The 23,168-nt window shown below is 42.0% G+C and overlaps 1 protein-coding gene across 3 annotated transcripts in view; it reads left to right on the forward strand.

The window, feature by feature from the left end:
- Positions 1 to 23,168, forward strand: part of LOC124177034 (carbohydrate-responsive element-binding protein) — a 98,700-nt gene that overhangs the window by 42,938 nt on the left and 32,594 nt on the right. Inside the window, exons 6-7 of one of the 3 annotated variants that reach the window (XR_006869512.1) lie at positions 577 to 853; positions 1,028 to 1,388. The exons of the other annotated variants lie outside the window; for them this stretch is intronic. The gene's annotated coding sequence lies outside the window, so the exon portion shown is untranslated. Of the gene's footprint in view, positions 1 to 576; positions 854 to 1,027; positions 1,389 to 23,168 lie in introns of those variants that run through there. 3 annotated transcript variants of the gene reach the window in all.

A 23,168-nucleotide genomic window follows, 5' to 3' on the forward strand; every position in this document is an offset into this window, starting at 1 on the left:
AATTGATTTACCAGGAAATGAGCTTGCTGAAAATCTTAAAATTACAAGTTAATAACTTCCTACTTCAAAAACTGATGCATGAATTTTTTTTTAGAATCTCGTTGTCAATGAAATTTTAATCGAACTTTATTCAGGCGGCTTTAATTTCGTTCAATAGTATTTTGTTAGTAGGTAATGTGTCTTAAAAATCGTCCCTCTCAATTTTTCAACGTATCGGAATATCTGAACTATCGATAAAAACCCGCAGAAAACAAAGAAAAATTGATAAATAAGAACCGTCGCATTAGAAATTAGCAGCAAAGTGATAGGGCCGCCTGAATGCGGTCGTGAAGTTGCATCCTTCAAAAACTAGGTACAAAGGAACGGGGGTTATAAAAAAATGAAAACGTTCTCTTATTACCCGGTGATCAGTCTCGACGATATAATTAGGGGCGTAGTCAGGGGTTACCGGGAGCAGCGTAAACAGCCTTTTTCGAAAAGCCCTTCACAGCTGCGCAGGCTTTCGAAGGTGAGGGCGATGCTTGCAGCGTCCCGAGTCCACGGGACCTGGTGTTAAGTAACACAAACTGCCGATAGATATCTTCCAGACATCCATACACTCAGAGTCCTTCGGGTCCTTCGGGTCCTTCGGGTTTTTCGGGCTGCGGTGTGGTCGGTGGACGGATCTGATGGGTGTGTCCGAGGAGAGAATCGAATACCTGCGGGAATACGATTGCAGCGGGATGCGTAGAGGCCGACGGAAGGGACGAGGACACAGGTGCGCCAGCGGCCGGATCAGGACGAAGGCGCCAGGACTCGCAGCGGGCAGCCTCTCGCACCGTTGCACGCCGACCCGGCTGCACAAGGGGATCAGGTAAATGCCGCCAAGGCCGATTTTTTCGCCCCGCGGGGTCTCATTCGGGGATCAGGAGAGGCTCTCCCTGCTTTTTTACGCCTGGCTTTTGACACGCGTTGATTTTTATTTATTTATTTATTTCTTATTTTTCCTCTCTCTCTCTCTCTCCCTCTCTTTATCTCCGGGATTAAGAATTTATCCCTTCGTAACAGCTTGAGCCACCCCCACGCGGCTGTCTAACACCAACGGAATGGTAATCTCATACAGAATTGCCGTTCTTAAGGTGTTCGAGGATGGAATTGAAAACCGCTTTCTAATGTACGATATTGAGATAATTGAAAATGCGTATGACGGAATTAGTCAACTCGAGTATTTTATGATCGAGTTGCAGTTCTGCAAATAATCGCAAGCGTTGGGATTTTCGCATTAGAAACTACCTGGTGCGGTTAACTTTCGGTAGTCAATCTAGTGTGCAGATTCTCATGCTGAGAACAAATTTCAGTCATTAGAAATGTCAAATTCCTCGAACCTCCGAACTTCAAAGTCGTTAAATTATGGAGCTTTTGGAACAATCTGTTTCTCGAATTGCACACATGCGAAGCATTCGATTAAGTTTTATTTTATTTTATTATGTCAGAATAAAAACGATAATATGAAATAATACAGTAGGAATTCTAGAACTACGAAAAGAAAGTGTAGTCAAGGGATTCGTTTGATTATCGGTTGCTCCATAAATTAACTGCACAAGTTTGATCAAAGTGTGTCTCGTAGCGTGGAATCTTTAAAAACGTGACGAACGAACGAGACGCAACTCGTTCCTGACTGGTTTGGCAAAAAACGTCGAGGTTTTCTCACAGCCATAGAGCAAATCGCGGGATCCCCGATAAGTGCAGCTTCCAAATGTCACTAACCCCGAAAGAACCGTTGATTATCGTAACAGGAGTGCACGCATAGCTCCGGAATAGGGAGAAAAGGGTTTTGCTCCCACGGTGCCGAGGCATGAACACCCGAGAGTTCGAAATATCCTTCCGAATTCCGTGGGCAGGTAATCCTTGCGGATCAATTAAGGGGCACGGAGAGTCGCGTGACGGCTAGAACGGAGCGGTCCGAAAGGACGGAGGCGTCGTTCCTCGCCTGGGAAAGAGTCGGCGGCCGGGTATATGTACGTCGGTGAAAACCTGTCCCGGAATAATTTTGCCAAAATTATGCAGCCACGCGCTGCAGGCGGAGCGCATGCACCGGGAGCCGGGAGTTTTGTGACAGGTTCAAGTTCCCGGAGGCACCTGAAGCCTCCGAGACGGGACGAATGCACGCGAAGGCAGGTGAGACTCGGTGCTTCGTCCTTTTGCTCTCGGCTGCCAACCTCATTAGCCAAGATCGCGCTGACACTCGATTCGATAAGGAAACGTCCCGAGGCGTCGTAGAAATTCAACTCCCGTGTGCAGGACCGGAAGGATTCCTCCGGAGGCGCGAGTCTTGTGTATAAACCGCATCCCAAATATGTCTTTGGGGAATTCACACGGCGGGCTTAATTGGTCGAATAACCAACGGCGTTGGTATTGTTTCCTTTTACACTCTCTCGCTCGCTAACCGCGCGAAGTATCGTCCTCGTATTAGGCATCCTCGACGTCGTTTTCAGCTGTTGGCTCAATATCTTAAGAACCGCGGGTCCGTCGTCGCCTCTTGGCTCCCGGGTGAAATCGTTATCCTGGGAACGCCGCCCGTTGCACAGGGTTTAATGGCTCGTTGTGCCTCCTCCGGCTCCTCCTGCAATCATTAAAATATCCTCGTATTTACCCAACCATCATCCGCGGGCCGAGGTCGAGGCTCATCTCTCCTCCACATCCACCACCTCCTCCTCCTCCTCCTCCTCCTCCTCGCAGTTTCAACTGTACGCCGCTACTTTCAGTCAAGGATTTTACTTGACGCGTCGTCAAGGTACACCACCTATACGAGCACTTGACCGGGAGGAGTGCAACGGCAAACACGACACTTTGGAAACAACCTCCTTGCAGCATCGGCGTGTGCCTTTCCCACGCCGCCCACGACCACCAGCCCCAGTCTCACCCGGAGGAGAGAATCCTCCGTCTCTGAACAGCGACTTGAGTCCCGGTATCACCGCCTCGGCGTCAACGACCCAATGACTCTTCGTCGGGACGGATTGGAGCACGCCGTGTTCCTTTGGGTTTGCAGCTGTGCTGTTCCGAGTTTTTTGACATTTTCAATATTTTCGTTCCATGATTTTTTCAGAGGTTTGAAGTCAGGGCTCTTCAAAGATTCGCTTTTTTCCAAATTATCGTGAGTATCGTGAAAACCATGACTCGTAAAATTATGGTCGTGTACCTTGCGAAACTTGGAGTGCAGTTTTATTTCATCTTTTTGTTTGGTTAGCCGGATTGTGGATGATTTCAGACAAACATAGTGAGATTTTATTATTTTTTATCTTCTCTGACAGGCTTGATTACTCTGTCGGACTTAGCGTACTTTTTAAATACTGCGCAGGATATTTATAAAGTGAAATCTACGAAGTGACAATCCCAGAGTAATAGTTTCAGAACAAAAACTGCGTCGAGTAAATACGAATGTTTGCAGTAAATTCTGCTCTTGCTGTTTATTGGTCCAGAAGCAAAACAGATTTTTGACAGGATTACAGTTCTTCAAAAAATTAACGCTAACTATTTCATTTATTCACCTCGACAATCTCAAAGTTACTACTACGTCAAATTTTTTTGAATAAGTCCATAGTACACTTTTCTAAAAATTCATTACGATTGTAATTTTTTTTTCCAAATCCAATGTGCCTGTAACTTCAACAAAATGATATTCAACTATTAGTAGCTGAGAACAGATAAAATATTATCTCGAGTTACATCACATTTCGAACCGCATTGGAACGTAATTCACAGTATTCTAACGTTTGATTTTCGATTTCATTAAAAAATTTAATGAACTCCTAAAATTCGACGAACCGTGTGAGCAAATATTCGAGAGGTTGACGTTAACACAGGTCGGAAACTGATAAGGTTTAGTGATTTGATCCGTTTCCTCTTCGATCCGGAGCGTACAAAAGAAAGACGTGGGTATAATACTTTTGGGCAAAAGTTCCGTACAAGTCGTCAGACTTTAGACTTTGAAGTGGTTTTAGAATCCCGTCGAGTCGGGCGCGTGCGTGCTGCTGCCTGAGCAGAGAAGAAGGCTAGCATTAAAAAGTTTATTGTAGTAATTTGTGTCCGTGGAGTCGAAGAGGTACACCAGGGTCGGCTCCCACGCCTCGCGTTATGTGATAATGGACCACTTGCGAGCCACCGGCCACTGAGAATGGTTAGAAAATTTTTACAAAAAATAGAAAACAAGCAACTAGAAGAAAAAATTTGAAGAAAAAACACTTGTCTACCGTAGTTACGTCTCATCAGCGCGATCATTCTGCCCCTTGAATAATACCGGTGCAACGCCCAGGCAGTGCCCACGGCTATACGGATACCTGGTAAAACCATTTACGCTTGCACGAGTCAACGGTAAGGCTCCAAAAATTTTGCGCGAAATTTCACGTCTTCCCACGCTGAGTGCTCAGTTCTTGGAGCCCTCGATCCAAGACCCGAAGAGCCGCGAATGATTAGCGAAATCAGAGGCCAGAAATAAAAAACGATAATTCGTTTGTTTCAAATTCTAGTTTCTACAGTTGTGCGATAAGCTGCGCGCAGATTATTATTCTAAACTTTTTTCACTAAATTCAAGCACACTCAAGTGCCAATTATTTATTTACTCGTTTTAATTTTTTTCTTTTCTGTATTACTTGTATTTAAAAAAAAAAAAAAACTGCTACGTCAGATTCAAAAAAGTCTATTTCTAGACCCAGAAATTGGAACAGACAGCTAACAATTGCTGTTATTACAAATATCAGAATGTGATAAATTTGACAGTTATTTAGCAAAATTATTAGGCATGGATTCCTGAAGTAAATTCTGTTAGATCGATGAGCGGATAAAAAAGTACTTTTTGATACGTCTAGAATCTGAAACTTTGGCGCAATAATCTTTGCATCCGTTTAATCTCACGGAATAAAAACGACCGCCTTCCGTTTAATTATGAAAAACAGATATGGACGAGTGAAAATTCCATTCGCGTGACGGGTTACTTTATGCATTCGGAAAAAATTTAAGACGTTAGAATTTCCTGCTCTTTGATTATAGTCGAGTATAACCGACATTCTGAAACAGGTGTAGCAGAAACAGTGTATTTCTCGACGAATGGAATAAAGTTGAATAAAAATGTGAGACGAGTATAGGATACCCTCCAATTAGTGATGCGACACTTGAGTAAGAAAGTTGTTTCAGCTTCACACTTCCACGATAAAAATAGTCGGACTTCTTTATGGTGTTCGGAGCGGAGAGAGACGACGTCAGGTGTCGAATGAGGCAGGTCTCTTCCTTCTTTCGAAAGCTACATCACAGGGTGAAAACATCGCAGAATGAGAAAAATACGTTTCCTCCAAACTACCGGAGTTAACAATCTACGTACAAATCTAGAATTTATATTAGGCATTAAAGGCCGGACAAAGGGATGCGATCCGTTCAGCTGTTGCTGGTTGTCTGCGTGTTATAGCCACGAATACGGTGCGAATGAAACCGGCAAGTGGGTTCGAGGCACCTGCGCGTTTCTCTCGACGTAACAATTAAGACCGTATTTCTATCAACGAATCGCTTCGCGCCGCGCTACCTGTAAAAATCCCTGTGTATGGTCGGGAGGATTACGGACACTAGGGAATAAAGGGAACCTACGTCTATACCCATCTCCCAGGCATCCGCCACCTTGCGCTAATACGTATCCTGTTCTGAATAACTCCAGGGTGTTGCGCAGCGGGTTTCCTTCACAGAAATTGGTAGTATGATACTCGGTGAAGTGGCCGAGAACTTTCTTCTCTTTACGTACAATCTTTGAGATCAAAAGCATGCAGTCATTGCGACGATGCTTCGCTCTTAGCAGTGTAAGTAATGACACTTTCTACCTCACCGATTTTCTTACGAAAATCTCGGAAACGTATTTTTGTACGTGCTGATTTGGTGGCCGATTAAGGGGTAAAATTTACCACTAAAGTCTACCCCCAAATATAAGGGGAGGATAAAACCGATGCATATATTGTCGACTTTTAATAATGAATAACGTCCAATTGGTTTGTTAAAAAATTTGACATTATCAAGGAATCATGTATAATCGATTTTTGGGAGTAGACCTTTGGGGTGATTTTTACCCCGCAGGCGATCAAAGTATCTCGTGAAGAAAATACTTGTGTTCTACAACGCGTTTTACAGAATGAAGACAATCGGTCAGGTAAATCTTGGGTACCCTTTCATGTTGGACGTGTTATGATGGTGTGTTGAATTGATAATATCCACTAATGTCTACACTGAGAAAAATTTCATTCGTTACAGTAACTAGAAAAATTCAGTAAAACAGGTATCGTCAAAAAAACTGCTTGAATATTGTTGGAATTACGAAAAACGAGGTACGCGTAACCATTTTGCGCTATTGTCGATCCTTTTTTCGCAATTGCAACGTAAAATCAGTTTGTAAGGTTTACTAAACTTTTTTAGTTAAATAAGGCTTCAACGTCAATTTATTGTTGCACAAGCATTAAATTTTCGCAACAGTTGCAAGAAAATCTAGTAACAGTGATCGTAATGAGAAAGAATAGTAACGGATACTAGACTTTCTGGTAAAAATTACAAAACTAATTTTCATTTTCTACCTAGAACTATATTTTTAGATTTCGGTATCAAATGAAAATACTTAAGGACTGAGCGGTAACCGGAACTAAAAATTTCTCTCACTGTAGCTCAAGAACAGTTATCGTGATATTCATGTTGCGCGTTGATGCTCCGTGCAGCTTCTACTGGAATTATCGCTCCACGCGAGTACACGACTCTTCGATGAATGATGACTGGTGTTGACGTTCTTCAAAATTCCCCTCAAGTAGCGAGTCGAAATATTAATTACTGCCGAAACGTTATTTCCGAGCGTGAAAAAAGATGAAGGCAAAAAAATAAAAAAAAAAATAAAAAAACCGAGAAAACGAGTTAACCAATCACGCAGCGGCGCGACTACAGCAGCAGAATCGTGACAGCAGGTTTGGTCGAACATTTCAACAGAGAGACGCACACGTGGTGGAGCGAGTTTATTACGAAGGCTCATAACGTTCACTGGAAATTCGACGTGTCTTGGACAGCGTTAATTTCTCGGCGTTAACTACCGGGCGTGACCGAAGCTGGAGAACGACGCGTATCTGCCGGTCGGTGAGTTAATTGGCTCGCAATTTTCCCGGCGAACGTGCAGGCCGGGTTCTGCCTTTGGTAATCCGACACTCTCGTCGACGGATGCCTGCGCAGGGAAAGAGGCTTGAATCACCGGTGAAACGACGGGATCCGGGTGGCCGTGGTTTGGAGGAAACACCCATTCGACACACGCTGCAAGGATGCAGGACGCCATGTGCGAGTCCCAAAGCACGTGTTGAAGGTTTTCAGAAATTGGCAACAAACAGGAACTGCTGTTCGGCCCCTGTAAAGATTTGTCTGCAGGGTGGGCTGGCGCCACGTGGTTGAAATATTGCGGCCAAACTTCCCTCCGCAAGGTCTGAGGAAACGCAAGCCGAGAGGGTAGCTGTGGGAAGAAATCCACAGACTTAAACGGTCCGATATATTACGTGTACGACTTGGGGTGTTTCAGAGAAAAATCTTCCGAGATTTTAGATTTTCAATTTTTCACCGCGGCACATCCTACAAAGTTTGTTTAGGTTAAAAGAAAGATTATGTGAAAAGATAAGCGTTTTAAGTTATGTGGTAAATTGCGCTCGGTTGATTTTTCACATTTGTCAATATTTTTTTGAATTCACGAAGTATTGTGAGTAATTTTTTTTTTTTATTGCTCGTATCAATCGTAATATTAATTTACGTCACAAAGAAGAGCCACATCTGTAATATTAGGTGTTGGAATTAATTAGCAGCGTTTTTTTTTATGAAAACAGATTTGTAAAACCCTACAAATTAATTCCAACACCTAATATTAAGTCTCCAGTTGATGTTTGGAAAGTGTATCTGACGAATTTTTCATCACTAGTTCCATCTCAAAAAATAGTTATAATTTCATATGGACTTTTGATTTAGGAGAAAAAGACTTTAGATTGATACATCGTTGGATTGTGGATCGTGATCTTTGGATTGAATATAAATATCAGAAATAAAATAATGATTGAACCGCTACAACGTGTTTCTTCACAAATTCAAAAAAATGCGAAAAAAAGTGAAAAATCAAATGATCGCGATCTTCCACATAACGTAGAACTTTATCTTTTGGCAGAGTCTTCTTTTCAACCTAAACACACTTTTAGGGGGATGCCATGGTGGAAAATTGTATATTATTTTTTTGTGAAACACCCTAATATACACGTAAAAACGTCGCAGACTCTTGTGGATATCGGACCCTGTCCCATCTGGAGAATGCCCGAATAGTTCGAAGGACACTTCACGTGTGCAAATATTTATCTTCCCGGAAGTAGAAGGGACGGAAAAAATGACATTCGCAGAAAAAGCATCGAGGAAAGCGCTGCACCGAATTCTAAAGGAAAATTCCCGCCACGGTTTACGGCCATCGTCAACGTCACCCAAGTTTATTCTGACTTGCATTCGTTTCACTCGCTGTAGCAATAATTTTATACTTCACAGTAGTCGAGACAATTTATGACGCAAGGAACTGGTCTCGTAATTGGAAACTCGATACATCGCACCAGCTTTGCTCTCTTTTGTTTTCGGCTACATTCCATATCGGAATAATTACAGCGAATGAGTTACTTGTTAGTGATCCAAGAGAAAAATCAGCAATATTGTAAGTTCCAGCCACTGTGATTGGAAAGTGTCGTTTTCATCGCCGAGCACATGCGACCAGCTTTGAAAATCTATTTTTGTTCAATTTCAAAAACTGGATATCAAAGTGTTGAAAATAATCATCTGAAATTGATCGATGAACAGTCGGTCAATGAAATTATCCGACCAGATTAAATGTTTGGAGAACCAGAACCCATCAAACTTGCAATAAGCTCCGTCATCCGGATACTCGTCATTCGCTTGTGGGGGACGATACTTTGATACCGTTTATCACGTATCGCGTTTCCGACTTGCTGCACCGAGCTCAAATTACCTCTTGGAAATTCCGTCTTCGTCACTCATCCGTTTTCGCTCTTTGCCACGGCTCCTGCAAGTTGTCAACGGTATCGCGTGAGAAGGATCAGGATCGGGATCACTCGTTACTGTAACACGCGGCATCCTTCTCGGGGATGGAAGCCTTGGTGCGCAGCCGGGACTGACGATGCTACCTGTAATCTGGCGCCGGTCCACCGGAGGATCATATTCCTTGGGAACCCGCTGAGATTAGCTACTACGAATAATATTATCTGACGCCGTCGGGTCACGGCTTTGAAATTATCCCGCGAGGCTGCCGCGCGGTCTGAAAAGAGTCAGGCCACTTGGGAACCCGATTCAACGATCCTGCGTTGCTTATTTTGAGGAGTGAGGAGAGCCGGATATTTTCATGTTTACATTTTTGCCAAAGAATGTTCTACGTCACGACGATATTCGGATCTCTCGAATGAAATTTCGCATCTGATTTCACCGAGAACAGCGTGATGAAAAAGCAACTGTATCGAATCCGCGTTCTACGCGAATTGTCAACTTGCCGAATGATACTGACTAATACTATACGTACATAGATAAAATTTTAAGAGAAGTTTAAAATGATTATTTTTCGTATGTTAGATTCTCTTGATATTATACAGAAAAAAAGAATTCATCGACTTGAAGAACTTTGACGTGTTTCGCTTCACAGCGCAAACTGTTGTATTCATCACTTATTTCTTGAATTGAAACAATATTTTCTTTCCTATATTTGATCATCATATTTAGATAAAGTCAATAAATCCCTACTTTTTGTATATATGATTTAAATTATATGAGCTTTAAAATTTTTGGTTCACGGCGTGTGCACAGATTTGGCTTTTTACATTACTGTAACAGAGAATACATAACCGGCGAAATTCAGTTTGAATAATCGAATTGAGTTGACAGGAAAGTCAAATATCGAGTGAAATTGATTTAAATTTCACCGTAGACAATATTAATTTCAGCAAATTGAAATTGTCGACCAAATTTCGCGAAGATATGTTTCAAACATAATTCTCCCGAAGCAACAACAATTTCTTGCGGACTTGCCAAATCCTCTTGAACTGCGTGGAAGTGGAAATATTTTTTATACAGCACGGGAGAATCGTCGCAAAACGTAAATCCTGAGAAAAATAACTATAATTCTCCTCATTTTATAACAGTTTTTAATATCACCCACCGTTAATCTGACGTAGAATTTGTCACACTGAGAGGAATTGATAAATTTGGTTATTAAACAGTCCCTAAGTATAATAATTTTCACTGTGTCCTATAACCGGATCTAAAAGTCTGGCTAAAAAATGAAAATGAATTATGTAAAGCCGTACAGTATGTAACCAAAAAATGTAGTAAGTGTTACTATTCTTTTTGATTATTGTCACTCGTACGAAATTTTCTTGCAACTATTGGAATAATTTGATATTGTTGGAACAACAAAAAGTTGACGTTCACTGCTAAGGCACTTAAAAAAATTGACTAAACTAACCGATTTAACGAATTGCAATAACCCGTAAGAAATATTCTTTAATTTAAACATCAAAGAAAAACGGCTATCCTAACAAATTGATTAGATATTTACAGAAACAAAGAATACATAAACATTACAATAGTTGTAAGGTCAGGTAAACGAAGTGCCAGTACAACGACAATCATGTAGACAAATGTATGACATTATATCGTTGTTATTATAACTAACATTAAGCAGGTGAAAATGACAGAGGGATAGTCACTTCCTTCTGTAACACCATGTAAGCAACGACTGTTAAGCTAAGGAATGTCTAGAAATGTGAGTTTGTAATATTTTATCATCTTATGACAACCTAACAACTATAACTAATAATGGCATTAATGTATAATAATTTTCATTGAAAGTTTCAATTGTAAAATGTGTCTAATTCAAGTTAATTAATTTTTTATTTTTCTTTACAATATTTTTCAAGAAACCCGATGATGGCAGGCGGAGTCCTGCCGAAACGTCGTAATAAAAGCACCATTCTACGAATTGCATCTTGTCATCATTGACTGTTTCGACCAACGAAAATTTAATCATACACAACGCAGTCACGAACTTCAAACATCAGATATCTGTTTTACTGAATTTTTCTAGTCACTACAACAAACGAAATCTTTCTCAGTATATTGACCAAAATTTTCCCACTCAAACGAATGTAATTTTTTCCACTCTGCAGTGTTTTACGCGTGGCTGGATGAACGGCTTACCTTCGCTCGTTTATTTTCCTCCAGGCAGGGATTTTTTGATCGAGAGTCGAACCCCGGCGACCGACTGTCTGCGGGTCGGTTGGCGGTGGAGGAGGGGGGTGGACGGGGGTGTACGCGGTAATTGAAACAGCACGTGTCCCGTGACACGGTCGAAGGGGGAGGGGGGGGGGGGGGGGGGGGGGTAGTAGGGGGCGCACTAATGGCGGCGTTGCGTTATCAGGGTGAGTACCATCGGGGCTTCGGGTTGGGTTGGGGAGGAATGGCACATGCGTTGCGTACGGTGCGGGTGTAGTCGATATCAGCTTTTGATTTAGACAGAACCACCCTCGCCCCCTGCGCCACCACTTTACCGTCACCCACATTCCCGCTTGCCTGTTATTTCGGAGGGTCCGATACGCGTCGCGTTGCGTTGTAATTTCCATGTCACTTCGACGTTCAGCTGGTACGAACGATGTCACGTCTCCCAAATTAATAACAAGGATGGCAGGACGACGAGTCGAGCGGAGTTGCACGTCCTGTCAGCTATAATTGGTTGTATCGTTTTTTTTTTTTTTTTTTTTTCTTTGTTTTTTCTCTTCTCGGTTTGACTTCCACGACCGGCTATTTAGAATTGTTTATACCGCGGTGGAGGAAAAAATGCAATAAAATTTATAACCTACACCGTATATTGCTTCGGAAGGTGACGGAAGACTGAGTAACTTGGAAATAGTAGAGATTACAAATTGTTTTTCGTTCGCTATTCGAGAATTTATCAAGTGTTTAATACAGCCGTGCGTTATTGAACGTTGATAGGTAAGACATGCTTGGAAGTGGGTTTAATTTTTTGCCAATTTTCAACGTCTCAACGATGTAAAATTGTCTAACTTTTATTGCAGTAATGTATATATAATTTAAGGATAGAAGAAATAGTTTGAAATTGTATTTCAGTTACAATTTCTTTTTTTTTTTTCATTTTCTTTTTTCAACACTCGAACGAAGTTCGTTTCTCTTAATAGTAGCAATCTATCCGACATTTCCGATGGAGCGGTTTTCCGCGGAATTCTTTCGTCGACTAGATACAAGCAAGCACGTTTTCGAATAAAATATGCAAATGAAGGTTTTTCGGTGTAAATATATACGTATGTATACCTCCACTTACCGAGGTAGCAATCCCTGAATATATTTCAAGAGCAATCTGGCCTGGCGCCAGGACAGGCTGAGTTACCGCAAACATTCTCATTGCTCCTGCAGCACATTTTACATCCAAACCGGTGCGGGCGTGGCGGTAAAAACGATTCAGACAATTACGGACGGCCCACTCTTCCATCCCCCGTTGTAATAAAGTCTTTTATACTTTCTGCAACCGCGTTTCCTGCTGAAGAAATCTGCACAGATAGCGGCGGAATGAAAGGCGCGCAAAGAAATGAGATCCGATAAAGAATCCGATGCATGTAATAATTGAATGCATCTCGGAAACTTTTTAACGTCCGTCCACCCTTCGAATTTTATCAAAAGTGTTTCTCCTGCAGCTGAGTAACCGAACGCGGGATCGATAGAGCGGGCGATTCGCACACGCCTGCATCCCTTGTTACTCACCATCTGGTCCTTTGGCGAGCAGATAACAGCCGCGATTCGTAAGCTGTGTTTTAAAATCAATCTCGCTGGAGAAGCCTTGTTCGCAAAAATGGTTACTCTTTGTCAATTTTGTTACGAGATAATTTAATATGTATTAGTAAGTTGCGAAGATTTTTTAAAAACTATAAGAATCGAAAATACTGAAACTATGTAAATTGAGTGTCATGGTTAGATTTTGATGCTGTGTTTCAAATCACGTCAAAGTTGTTAAAAATCTAGGAGATTAGTTCGATTTTACTCTAAAAATGGTTTTCTCAATAGAACGAGCCATTAAATCGGACGAGTGGTTTAAATTTATTACAATTTTGAAGCGATTTGATATTGGGCATCGATACCTCAACTTTTGTTTATGATTCAAGTAATTTATATCCATGTCGATTTTCAAAGAGATCTTCGTAACTTACGTATACAGCAATTTGACAAGTACTCAATGCACGATTATATCTCGTTGTGTGATTAACTTTATGTACACAAAATCAAGGGTCATTATCTGCAATTTATTGAATAAAAATGAATCAATGTTTATTCGACCTTGTTCTTCATACATACATGTAATCTTGTAATACATGACAAAAAAATTTCTCAATTATTTTAAAACAAAATTGGGGTGGAGTGGCTGATGAAAGATAACTTCTTTTTTTTTTGGATGAACTCCGCAAGCCTCCACCCGCAAGTCGCAGTTTTCAATCTAGAACAAAAAACGAAAAAGATTTGAAAAGAAGATGCCAAAATCTAGTGAAATACGTAGAATTTTTCACAAACATTATTTTTTACAAAAATGGCGTCAATTTCAAGGAAAAAGTTTAAATTTCATGAAAAAATTGACCATAGTTCGTTCATAAAATCATAGAATACATAGAAAAACATAGATTTGAGAAAGGAGCATTTAAAAAGCAAGGATTCGAAACCCACCCTTACCTAATCAACTTCTTGAATCATTTAAAACATTTTCCCTCACCTACAGACTTTTGAGTACCATTTTTGTATAATTAAGGAAGCACTTAAGCCAATAAAAAAAAAAAAGGCAGCATTACCCCTTAATCAAATTCATCGATTTTTGGCCAACTAACCACCAAACTGGAACTTCTGGTGGAGCTGGCATTTGGCAGCCTCGTCTCAGCGCGTCATCGCGTTACTGGCAAGCTCAGGGTTGAATATTTCGCGCCACATGGTCCTTCACCCCCCCCTCTTCACCCCCTTTAACCCCTGGCCCGTAGGCATATGGCGCTTTAATAATTGAGGCGGACATTGTCGCAGATGGGGCATGCGCCGCCTGGTTTGCCTGTCAAATATTTAGAGATTATAAAATATACGATAACATATTGTATTGGAACCGTCCGCCGATACGGCTGATGGATTATCTCCGCGGCTTCTACGATGAGAATGTAACCGCGATTTTTTATACACGAGCCTAACACCATCACCACGTGCGAATAATGCTATCGACTTTTATTTTTCCGTATTCAATGGGAGTAGAAAATTTACAACGTTATCGAAGTTTCAGAACTTCCGAAGCCCGATTCAGTTCATTAGTGTCATAGATAACAGAAATACGTGAACGATATCGAGAGATAAAAATTATTTCAGAGACAAATTTATGCAGCTGTTGTGCATATTTCATTACAATTTTTAGGTTCGCAAGGTATTTGGGAAAGAAGTCTTTACATGCGAAATAAAAAAGCTCATTCCTGTAATTATTTTCGAGCCGTTTAATAGTTATGAAAGTGCGTGAATTTCATTGAGAAATGTGACGAAAACAAAATTTCTTCCATGTGATCGCAAACATTCTCATTTCTTATTTTTCTTTAATAGCAAAATAACCATTGTGGTTTCTTTTCACGAAAAAAGGATCAGAACCCAGAAACAGTTCTCCTAAAACAAAGTGAACGGTGAATAGAAACATGGAAGTCGAAGAAAAATAATCACGACGTGACGAGGGTCCCGGTACGTGTTACGGTAGAAAAACGGAAGTCGGAGAAGAAGCTAGCTGGGCTCGAACAGCTATGACAGCTGTTGCATTTTTCACGTAATAAATGACGTGTATTTTTTGTTCCTCGAGTGATCTCAATGCTGTCCAGTATTTTTAAATTCAGTAGCAAATATACCCTGATTGTCTGCTGAAATGTTCGAAGTAAAAAACCGAGAAGCGTGTCAAAATTAGGAAAAATATCTGTAACGAAACGCGGCGTTCCGCTCGGCTTGTTATTTCCGTCTGCACAGTGGCAGGTCTTATGGAGGTTTCACAACTTCGGCGAAGATGCTGCCAAAATTCTCTCGAAATATTCTCGTTGCTTGGGTTTAATAAAAACAAGTTCATATTAAATTTCCCTAAAGTTTTTGGAATTTTCTCACTGATTTTATGATACTCGTTACACTTGCTTTGATTTTTTCGATAATTTTATCATCATTTTCGAGCAGTCAATTTTTCTCAATCAGCCTGTTAGTCGAATTACTTTTTTCTCGACCAAAAAATGTCCGCTCCTTCGTGTGTTGAATTTTTCTTTTCAACCGAGTGAATTATAAGAGCAAATCCATTTCACGGCTTCTGAACCTCTTTAAATATCCGGTCACGGTATCACGGCGCTCTGTCGCAGCGAGTGACCTTTTCGGTGAACACGATATTAATTGTCCTGTCTTTCCTGATTCCTGCCCGGGTAGGAGGTTCAGCCAGGTGTGTAACCGGTGTAAGTTAATTGAGACGGATGTGCTCAACCCTTTCGTTTGACGGGGAGACGAGGGGCGGGACGCGGGGCGTCGTTTGTAAAAGCTTCGTTTAAGCTATCAGATGACGCGCCTCGTAAATTATCACTCACCTCACTAAAATTCCGATTAGAAATCTCGCGCAGCGCGCTACGATGCACCGATTTACAGCTTTCCTGCATTATGACCAATCCAGAAATGACTTGAGAAAAATTTCATTTGTTACAGTTACTAGAAAATTCTAATTAAGGGTTAAAACTTTCAGGGCTAAAGTGCTCTTGGACTTACAAGATAATGTGTTACATGATTACAGTCGTCAGTAGGTACTTTATTTTCTGGCCATAGCAACGTAAAATCTGTTTTTCCACTATGCTACTTCTTGCAATTAATTACCATCTGAACGTCAATTTATTCTTGTGCCAGTACCAAATTATCGCAATAGTTACTAGAAGATACACTACGAACGAGAATCGTGAAAAAGAATGGTAGTAACACATACTAGATTTTTTGGGTTACAATTAGAAAAGAAATTCATTTTGCACCCCGGACTTTATTTTTCGATTACGATGAAAAATGAATACAGTTTAGAGCTGGTCAAATTGTAACTAGAAATATTCTAGATGTGTAAATGGTCTCGCGTTATGTTCGCAGGCAAATATCGCAGGCTTGCCACGATGAAAGTGCCGCGTTTAATCCAGTCTAATCTACCCGCTTGATGAATTATATCCAACAATTTGCCGAATGCTGTAGGACTGTCGGTATTAATGTCGGTGTCATTTATCCAGTAGCCTCACCGACCCTGCAGGGACGCAGGTGCCGGTCCGGACAAATTGCACCAAGCTAGAAGTTTCCCCTAATTGCCAAATTTCCAGCAGGTGTAGAGCAGAAAAGGTGCCCAGATCTTTTCCCCCGTGTATATAGGCGAAAGAGGCAGGTTTTTTCCAATCGTTCAAAATTGCCATCATCTGCTTTCATTCCGAAAATTTTTTCTTCCCTTTCATCACGATTCGTCAAACGAGCCCAGTTTTCGTTTTCGTTCGTTTCATGTTTCATTCACAACTTGTATCGATGAAAACCAGTCAATTATCGCACATCTTTTGCCATCATCGTCTCTGTAAGTTATAAATTTGTAATTATTTACTCAATTATTAAATTTCACTAGCCTGAAAAGAATAAATTTTTCAGATACCTCCAAAATGGTACGAGCTCGCTTCATTAGTACGCGTGACTCTGCACACACTTAAAAAGAAATATCCGCCGATTTTACACATAAAAATTAAGCTCTAGCGCCCGATAAATTACTGTATATCTAAAGTATGACGTCCTTGAGTGGTGATTCATTTTCTCTCTCAAAACCATGAGAAATTGTCCCCATTTTTAACGCTTAAGATGCGCACGTGACATCTCCCCAGGGGTCGGTCACGACATACTAAAATAGAAAACGAATATCACCGTGATTATTGTCCTTGGAATTTCAGATTCGATGATCACAAATCCGGCATTCGAATTGCCAGGGTGAAAATCGGAAATCCAGTTTGATTTCTGTGAAAAAAAGAAAGAAAGAAAAAAAAAACAATTGAAATTCCGTACGATTGTATGGAATGTTTTTCAAAATTACCACCGAATGTTTTTTTTTTTTTTATTTCAGGTTAATAAAAATGAAATGCCCGTTTTCATGAGCAAAAACCTAATAAGAAGAAGTGTTCCGTTGAAGTATAGAATGACTAAAAGAGAAGGAGAGATAATGCTTCGGAAAACCTGTCGCGATAACGGTGCACTGGATGTAATTGAATTACGGACTTTGAGATTGGATTTTTTGCTGGCAGGTATGCTACAGTGACTTGCACAATTTTGACAGCTATTAACGAACAAAATGTCTCGCATTTAGCCACCTGTACGCATTAATACACACCAATTCACGAGATTTATGCTCGGGTTTTGATTTTTTTTTTTTTTCTCTTTTACCCCACCAGTATTGTATTTTTCATTCCCCTCGTTTTCGTTTTGTTTTTATCTTTTTTTCTTTTTTCTTTTTTTTTTTCATTCAACGCAAAGAGTGGAGGCGTCAGGCGCAGCGAGGATTAGCTGATTGGCGTCGGTGAGGCCATCTGCGTCGCGTCCTCGACCCTCTCGTTGGATTAGTACGCGTCAAGTCCCTGCACATGCCTGGAGCACGCAGAGGCTCGAAAGCGGGAGAACACTCACTCACAGGCAGCGTCGCGACGTCTGCCGCAGTGTGCAGCTATTATATCGCTTCGGGAACGACGAAGACAGCTGACGCAATCAGACTTATTATCCCCGTGAGGGGACGCGGCCGTGCTGACGATATCCCCTTTCGGCCGCAGGACAAGAAAGGGGCGTGAGGCCCTGCGGGTTTATACCTACCACCACCCCCTAGGAAAAGACTTACCCGCTGGGACCACGCGACGTCAGAGGCTCTGGGGTAATCTGAAATTGGTCAACCGAGGAGAGGATCGGGATCAAACACTGAACTCCATGGGTACGGAATCGTAGAGGGGACATCGAAATAAAAATAGAAAGGCGCTACCACTGGACAACGACCACGTGATCCACCTTCGTGTTGCGTGAAAGCTTTTCCATTACTTTTCACCCCCGGTACGTTCTTCTGATAGATGAATTTTCCCACTATCGTCAAAGTTTCGGTTCAAAAACTACGGAGTGGTTATTTCCACGTCTCGATACAGTCTACATGACCTTGTCAGTTCGTGTCGTTCAAGATTTTCTTCAAGAATAAAAAAGTTCTTAGTCTCATTCGGTAGTCAGTTTAGAACACAATCCTTGATCGAACCTGGGATTGATGTATCAGTATACTACAATACATCCGACCTGAGCTAGATCGAAATTGGAACCTCGAGAAACTAGTCGAAAGTTGGTGGATCAGACGATACGTACACTTGGGGACAATGAATCTGAGACGGCTGATTTTTACACTAGACAGTTATGGTGGCAACACAGAGAGACCTACAGTGCCATTGTCGGCCAAGCGCGAAACAAACTCAATCTCAATAAACGTAACATAACCTATGAGCGTCGAATCTAACCTTAGAATAAGTGTCGATCCAACAAGTCATTATCCCCACGGTATTTTAAGGTTAGATTCGACGGTCATGGGTTATGTTACGTTTATTGAGATTGAGTTAGTTTCGCGTTTGGCCGACTATGGTGCTTTAGGTTTCACTGTGTTGCCGACATAACGGTCTAGTGTAAAAAATTAGCCGTCTCATTGTCAGACTCATTGTGCCCAAGTGTGCGTGGATATCTTTTCTCTTTTAACGTGGGTGCGAATTTCCGATGTGATAGGAGATTGGAGACAATCTCACAGAGGATCTACGGATCCCTAAATTCGGTCGAACCATTCTTGTAAATCTAGTTTCGCCATCTTCGAGGGGGGTGAAAAAACATCCGGCCCTCTTGTCTTGCACTGCTGGCCCTTTGTCTCGTGGCCCTTTTCGCCGCGTGCCAGAACAAGGTTCGCCTGACAACGGTTTCGGGGTCGCTTCTATCTGCTCTTTGGACGACACACTGCGCTTGGGGGGTTGAAGGGCACCGCAGCCGGTGCCAGTGGGACTCGGTTCGCCCTGTTGAGGACATCTGGCCGACACGCACTAACTTTTCCAATGGCCATGCCTGCGCGTTTCTCTAATACCCTTAACGCACCCCTATCGTCACATATGCTTAGCAGACACCGCGGTGTAATCCTGACGTTCCTGCAGCCCCTTATTTCCCTTCCCTTCTCTGTTCTTCCACTATACACACATAAACTTACAATTTTTGTTTCGAGATACTTACGACTGGTTCCTGCAAGGGACCTTGTCTGTTCCTTGAAGGACTCTCAACATTTTGCTCCTGCGCTGTACGTTGTTTATAAAAAAAAGTCGAACTTTTGTTCCACGTTCCGGCTATCATGTACGGGGAATTTGACGGAGTTGCGTTGCGAAAATCATGTGCGATTCAGGACAAGCCTCCCGATAAGGTCAGAGAGTGGATACTTGTGCGCGGAAAGGGATATGTACCGGTCCCAGGATCAACCATCCCGTGACTGTGCGTACAGCGACCCAAAAAGTTTTGGAAGGTTTAAGGTTTCCTGCTTTTAGGCTTATCCTAGGTAATGCGAAAATATCTGGAAAATACCTGACAGGCAAGATCTAGTCGTACGGTGCAGAATGTTTTGAACCCTGCACGAATTCATACATATCCAGGTTTAAGTCTACCTGACTTCAAGACTCCTAGACCACGGCATTTAAAATGATTATTCAAACAAGCCCACGTGAAATTAAAAACCCCGAAGACTTCAAATAATTTTGAGGAAATTCAAGAGCTTCTGAATGTCCTCTCAGCAAGAGTACATCTGACGTCAAGAAGAGTCAGCCCCACGGTATAAATCGACGGACTGTTCAAATGGTAAAGGAAAATTGCTACCCTTAGCTCAGAAAGATCATCATCTTAAGGGAATCTTGATACGGCTGAGTTCGCATGGGAAGCAGTGTTTTTCGAAACGAATGTTTCTCATATGACCCTTCGAGACAAGTGAGGGAGTATAAATTCACCTGTCGCAGCCCTGCAGCCAGAGGTTGAACGATCAACAAACCTTCGCCCGCGGTACTAAGGGGGCGTTAAGTCGAGCCCGGTATTTCCCCTGAAAAAATACGTCGGCTAGATCTAATTACCGGGCGTGGAAGCCACCCTCGAATCTATTCTAGCCTGCCTCCCTCGGAGGTGGTGCAAGGGACCGGGTGTGCTTCCACGTGTGCCGGGGGCGCCCCACGTGTCTCATTGACTTCCCCACCCGCGGGGTGAATGCTCTCTTGGTTATATAGCCTTAAATATAGAACGTCCAGGAACTCGTAGATCGCCTCCCTGCCGGGGTTACGTGCCCGCACCGCAGCCGAAGTCATCGTGAGACGAGCAATTCCAAGTCTAAGTGTGCGAGAAAATTCTTGCTCTATTTACGTTACTAAAACTCTACCGCGGTCCAACCGCGTTTTAAATTTTGACGAGCATCCAACGCCATTCGAATAGTCTCATCGTGAATGCGCATTTTTCGCTCAATCGGTTGATTCCAGAATTCTTCGAAACTTCGGACAAGATTTTATCAAGTTCTATTAGTTACGAATTACTAAGAAAATATTACCCCAGGTTGATTGCTTGAGAACGATTAGTTCCTAATCGGATTTCAATTTTTCAAACGTTATATATCCGTTTGAAATTTAAATAAAAACAAAATACCCAGATCAATGGAAAGGTTTTCTCTCTTTTCGAGATTTGAACTCATTTGTCGCGGAATCATTTACTGACAACGGTTCTAATATGCAGCACAGGCCGTTAACCGAAAGTCTAATTAATACGCCATCTCCGAAACAGAGTTTCGTCGGAGTCGGTGGGATTGCACGTGGCGAGTAGTTTTTGCAGGATGAAAAACCGTGGCTCCATGGATGGTCCCGGGGTGAGCGGGGAGGCTGGATGACTGCAGGCTGGTCTCGAGGCCGGGTTGTCTCCACTCAAGATTAAGCGGTAGAAAACCATTTCTTCCCTTACATAACGCAGTGCTTATGAGTTGGCTTTTTTGTTCAAGCCATTCCTCGGACTAACCATGTGTTCAGTGTTACCAAGGGCACAAGTGCTTACACAAGTGCATATTACTGGCCCAGCTATATCACATTCGTATGTGCATGGAGTCTTTGTAAAGTTGGAGAAAAATTCTATGAAAATATTCAGTGGTTTTTCAACAAAGTGATCCCGACAGCAGACTCTGAAGTCTGGAGTGACGCGTAGATTGGCCAATCGATTAAAAGTCCGTCTACAGTTTGCTGCAAGAACGCTGTAAAGGCAAGTAAAACTACAGCCAGAAATCGTATAATTTGAAGGTGGTTCTTAACAGTCGATGGATTAGTAATTCTAGTCGTGTACGCCACTGTACGCAGCTGGGAATAATTGAGAGATTTATTAGATGTTTGTTAAATATTTACAGTACCGTACCAGTGGTATAAACTATTGCGGAATGCTTTTTTTGCCAAATTGAACACTTAACCATACGTAAAATGTGTGCATAGGATAGTATAAATACAAGTAAACCAGTCGTGTGGAATATTTGTCCCGCGTTGTTTGATCAACGCGATAGCGTTGACTCGCTTAGCACTTCGACTGGCGGATTTTTGTGAGTACGATAAAACTATCAGTTACACGATTGAATCGTCGCAAGAGTCAAAAATGTCTTTTATTGGTACGAAGTCAACTGATTTCTCACGAACCTTTTTTCCACTCTCCTAAGAATGATCGTCAACCGATGCGGCACGTTTACACAGTTTCCTAAATATTTCTAGCGATAAGGATCGGATCCTGTTCAGTAATGGAAAAAATAAGCGATCGACGCAGCGTGTCATCGCGATGGCAGAGCATGTTTAGGGTGTAATCTTTCGCAGCTGTTGTAACGAGCCCAATTTTATTACAGGCACGGCAGGTATGTGTTTGTGCCTATTATAGTTTGAAAATTTTCCAATTAGCAGGAAATGCCGTAGCGCGTGTACGTATACCTGTATGCGTTCCGCTTGTTTTGTCCAGATGGCCAACACGCTGTATACACTCAACAATGCGTATTTGACTAAAACCGATCGCCGGACGCCCCGGGGTGCAAAGCTGACCGTAAAACCCGGCGGTTTTTCCAGCTGAAATTCACAGCCGCATGTGCCGGTTCACCGCTGCCCCAACACATGTAGGCGAAGAACTCTGCGAGTGTTTTTTTTTATTTTTATTTTATTTTTTTTTTCATTTTATTTGTTTTATTTTATTTTTTTTTATTCTCGTGCAGCAGTTCACGTTCAAGGTAGATTTTTGCAAGCTGCCGCGGAATCACGCGGATCCCGATCCTCGCGGCAGATGTTCTCCTTCGGTTCATCTACTCGAATTCCTCGGCCTGAGTCTCGGTGCCGTTGGTTCGACGTTAACGACACGCTAAATGACTCTCGGAAAAGTCCAAGAAGCCGAAGCAGAAGCTCGGTCTATGGTCCTGTGAGGACTGTCTAGAGAACGCTTTGAGCACCGATTCTACTGCCCGGCAGCCAGGTATGGATGTCCTAATAGATACAGAAACGCAACACCGTACACGTCGGGCCTTCTTGTTTTCTGACCAAATATTAGCCACCGTTCTACTCGCGTTAGAACTTCTTCACAATAACAATCTCCGAACGGTTGAACAGAGCGGAACAAGCCAAGGGGCGCTTAGCTTGGCCCTGGTTCAACAAAATTTATCCGAGCAACAAAGAAAAAAAAAATCAAAAAAAAAAAAAACAAAAAAAGAGCTACGATTCGTAGGAAAATTCTTTGAATTTGAATGAAAAAAGTCATGCGCATTTGTTTGAATGATGCTAAACGATTATTAGGGAAATTTAAAGAGGTTCAACCTGTAAAACGGAATTCTGGTGTGCCGATGCACCCATTTCGGTGTAAAAATCTATAAATACATAATAGACGTTGTGTATACAATGCATATATGCATCGGGTCTATATAGCCCGTCATAAGCATGCCATGACTGGCTGATTTCACGTGGTGGAAGATTCCAAACTCCACTACCCGTGCT

This window comes from Neodiprion fabricii, chromosome 1 (assembly GCF_021155785.1).
Source record: "Neodiprion fabricii isolate iyNeoFabr1 chromosome 1, iyNeoFabr1.1, whole genome shotgun sequence".
In the NCBI taxonomy this organism is placed as follows: Eukaryota; Metazoa; Arthropoda; class Insecta; order Hymenoptera; family Diprionidae; genus Neodiprion; species Neodiprion fabricii.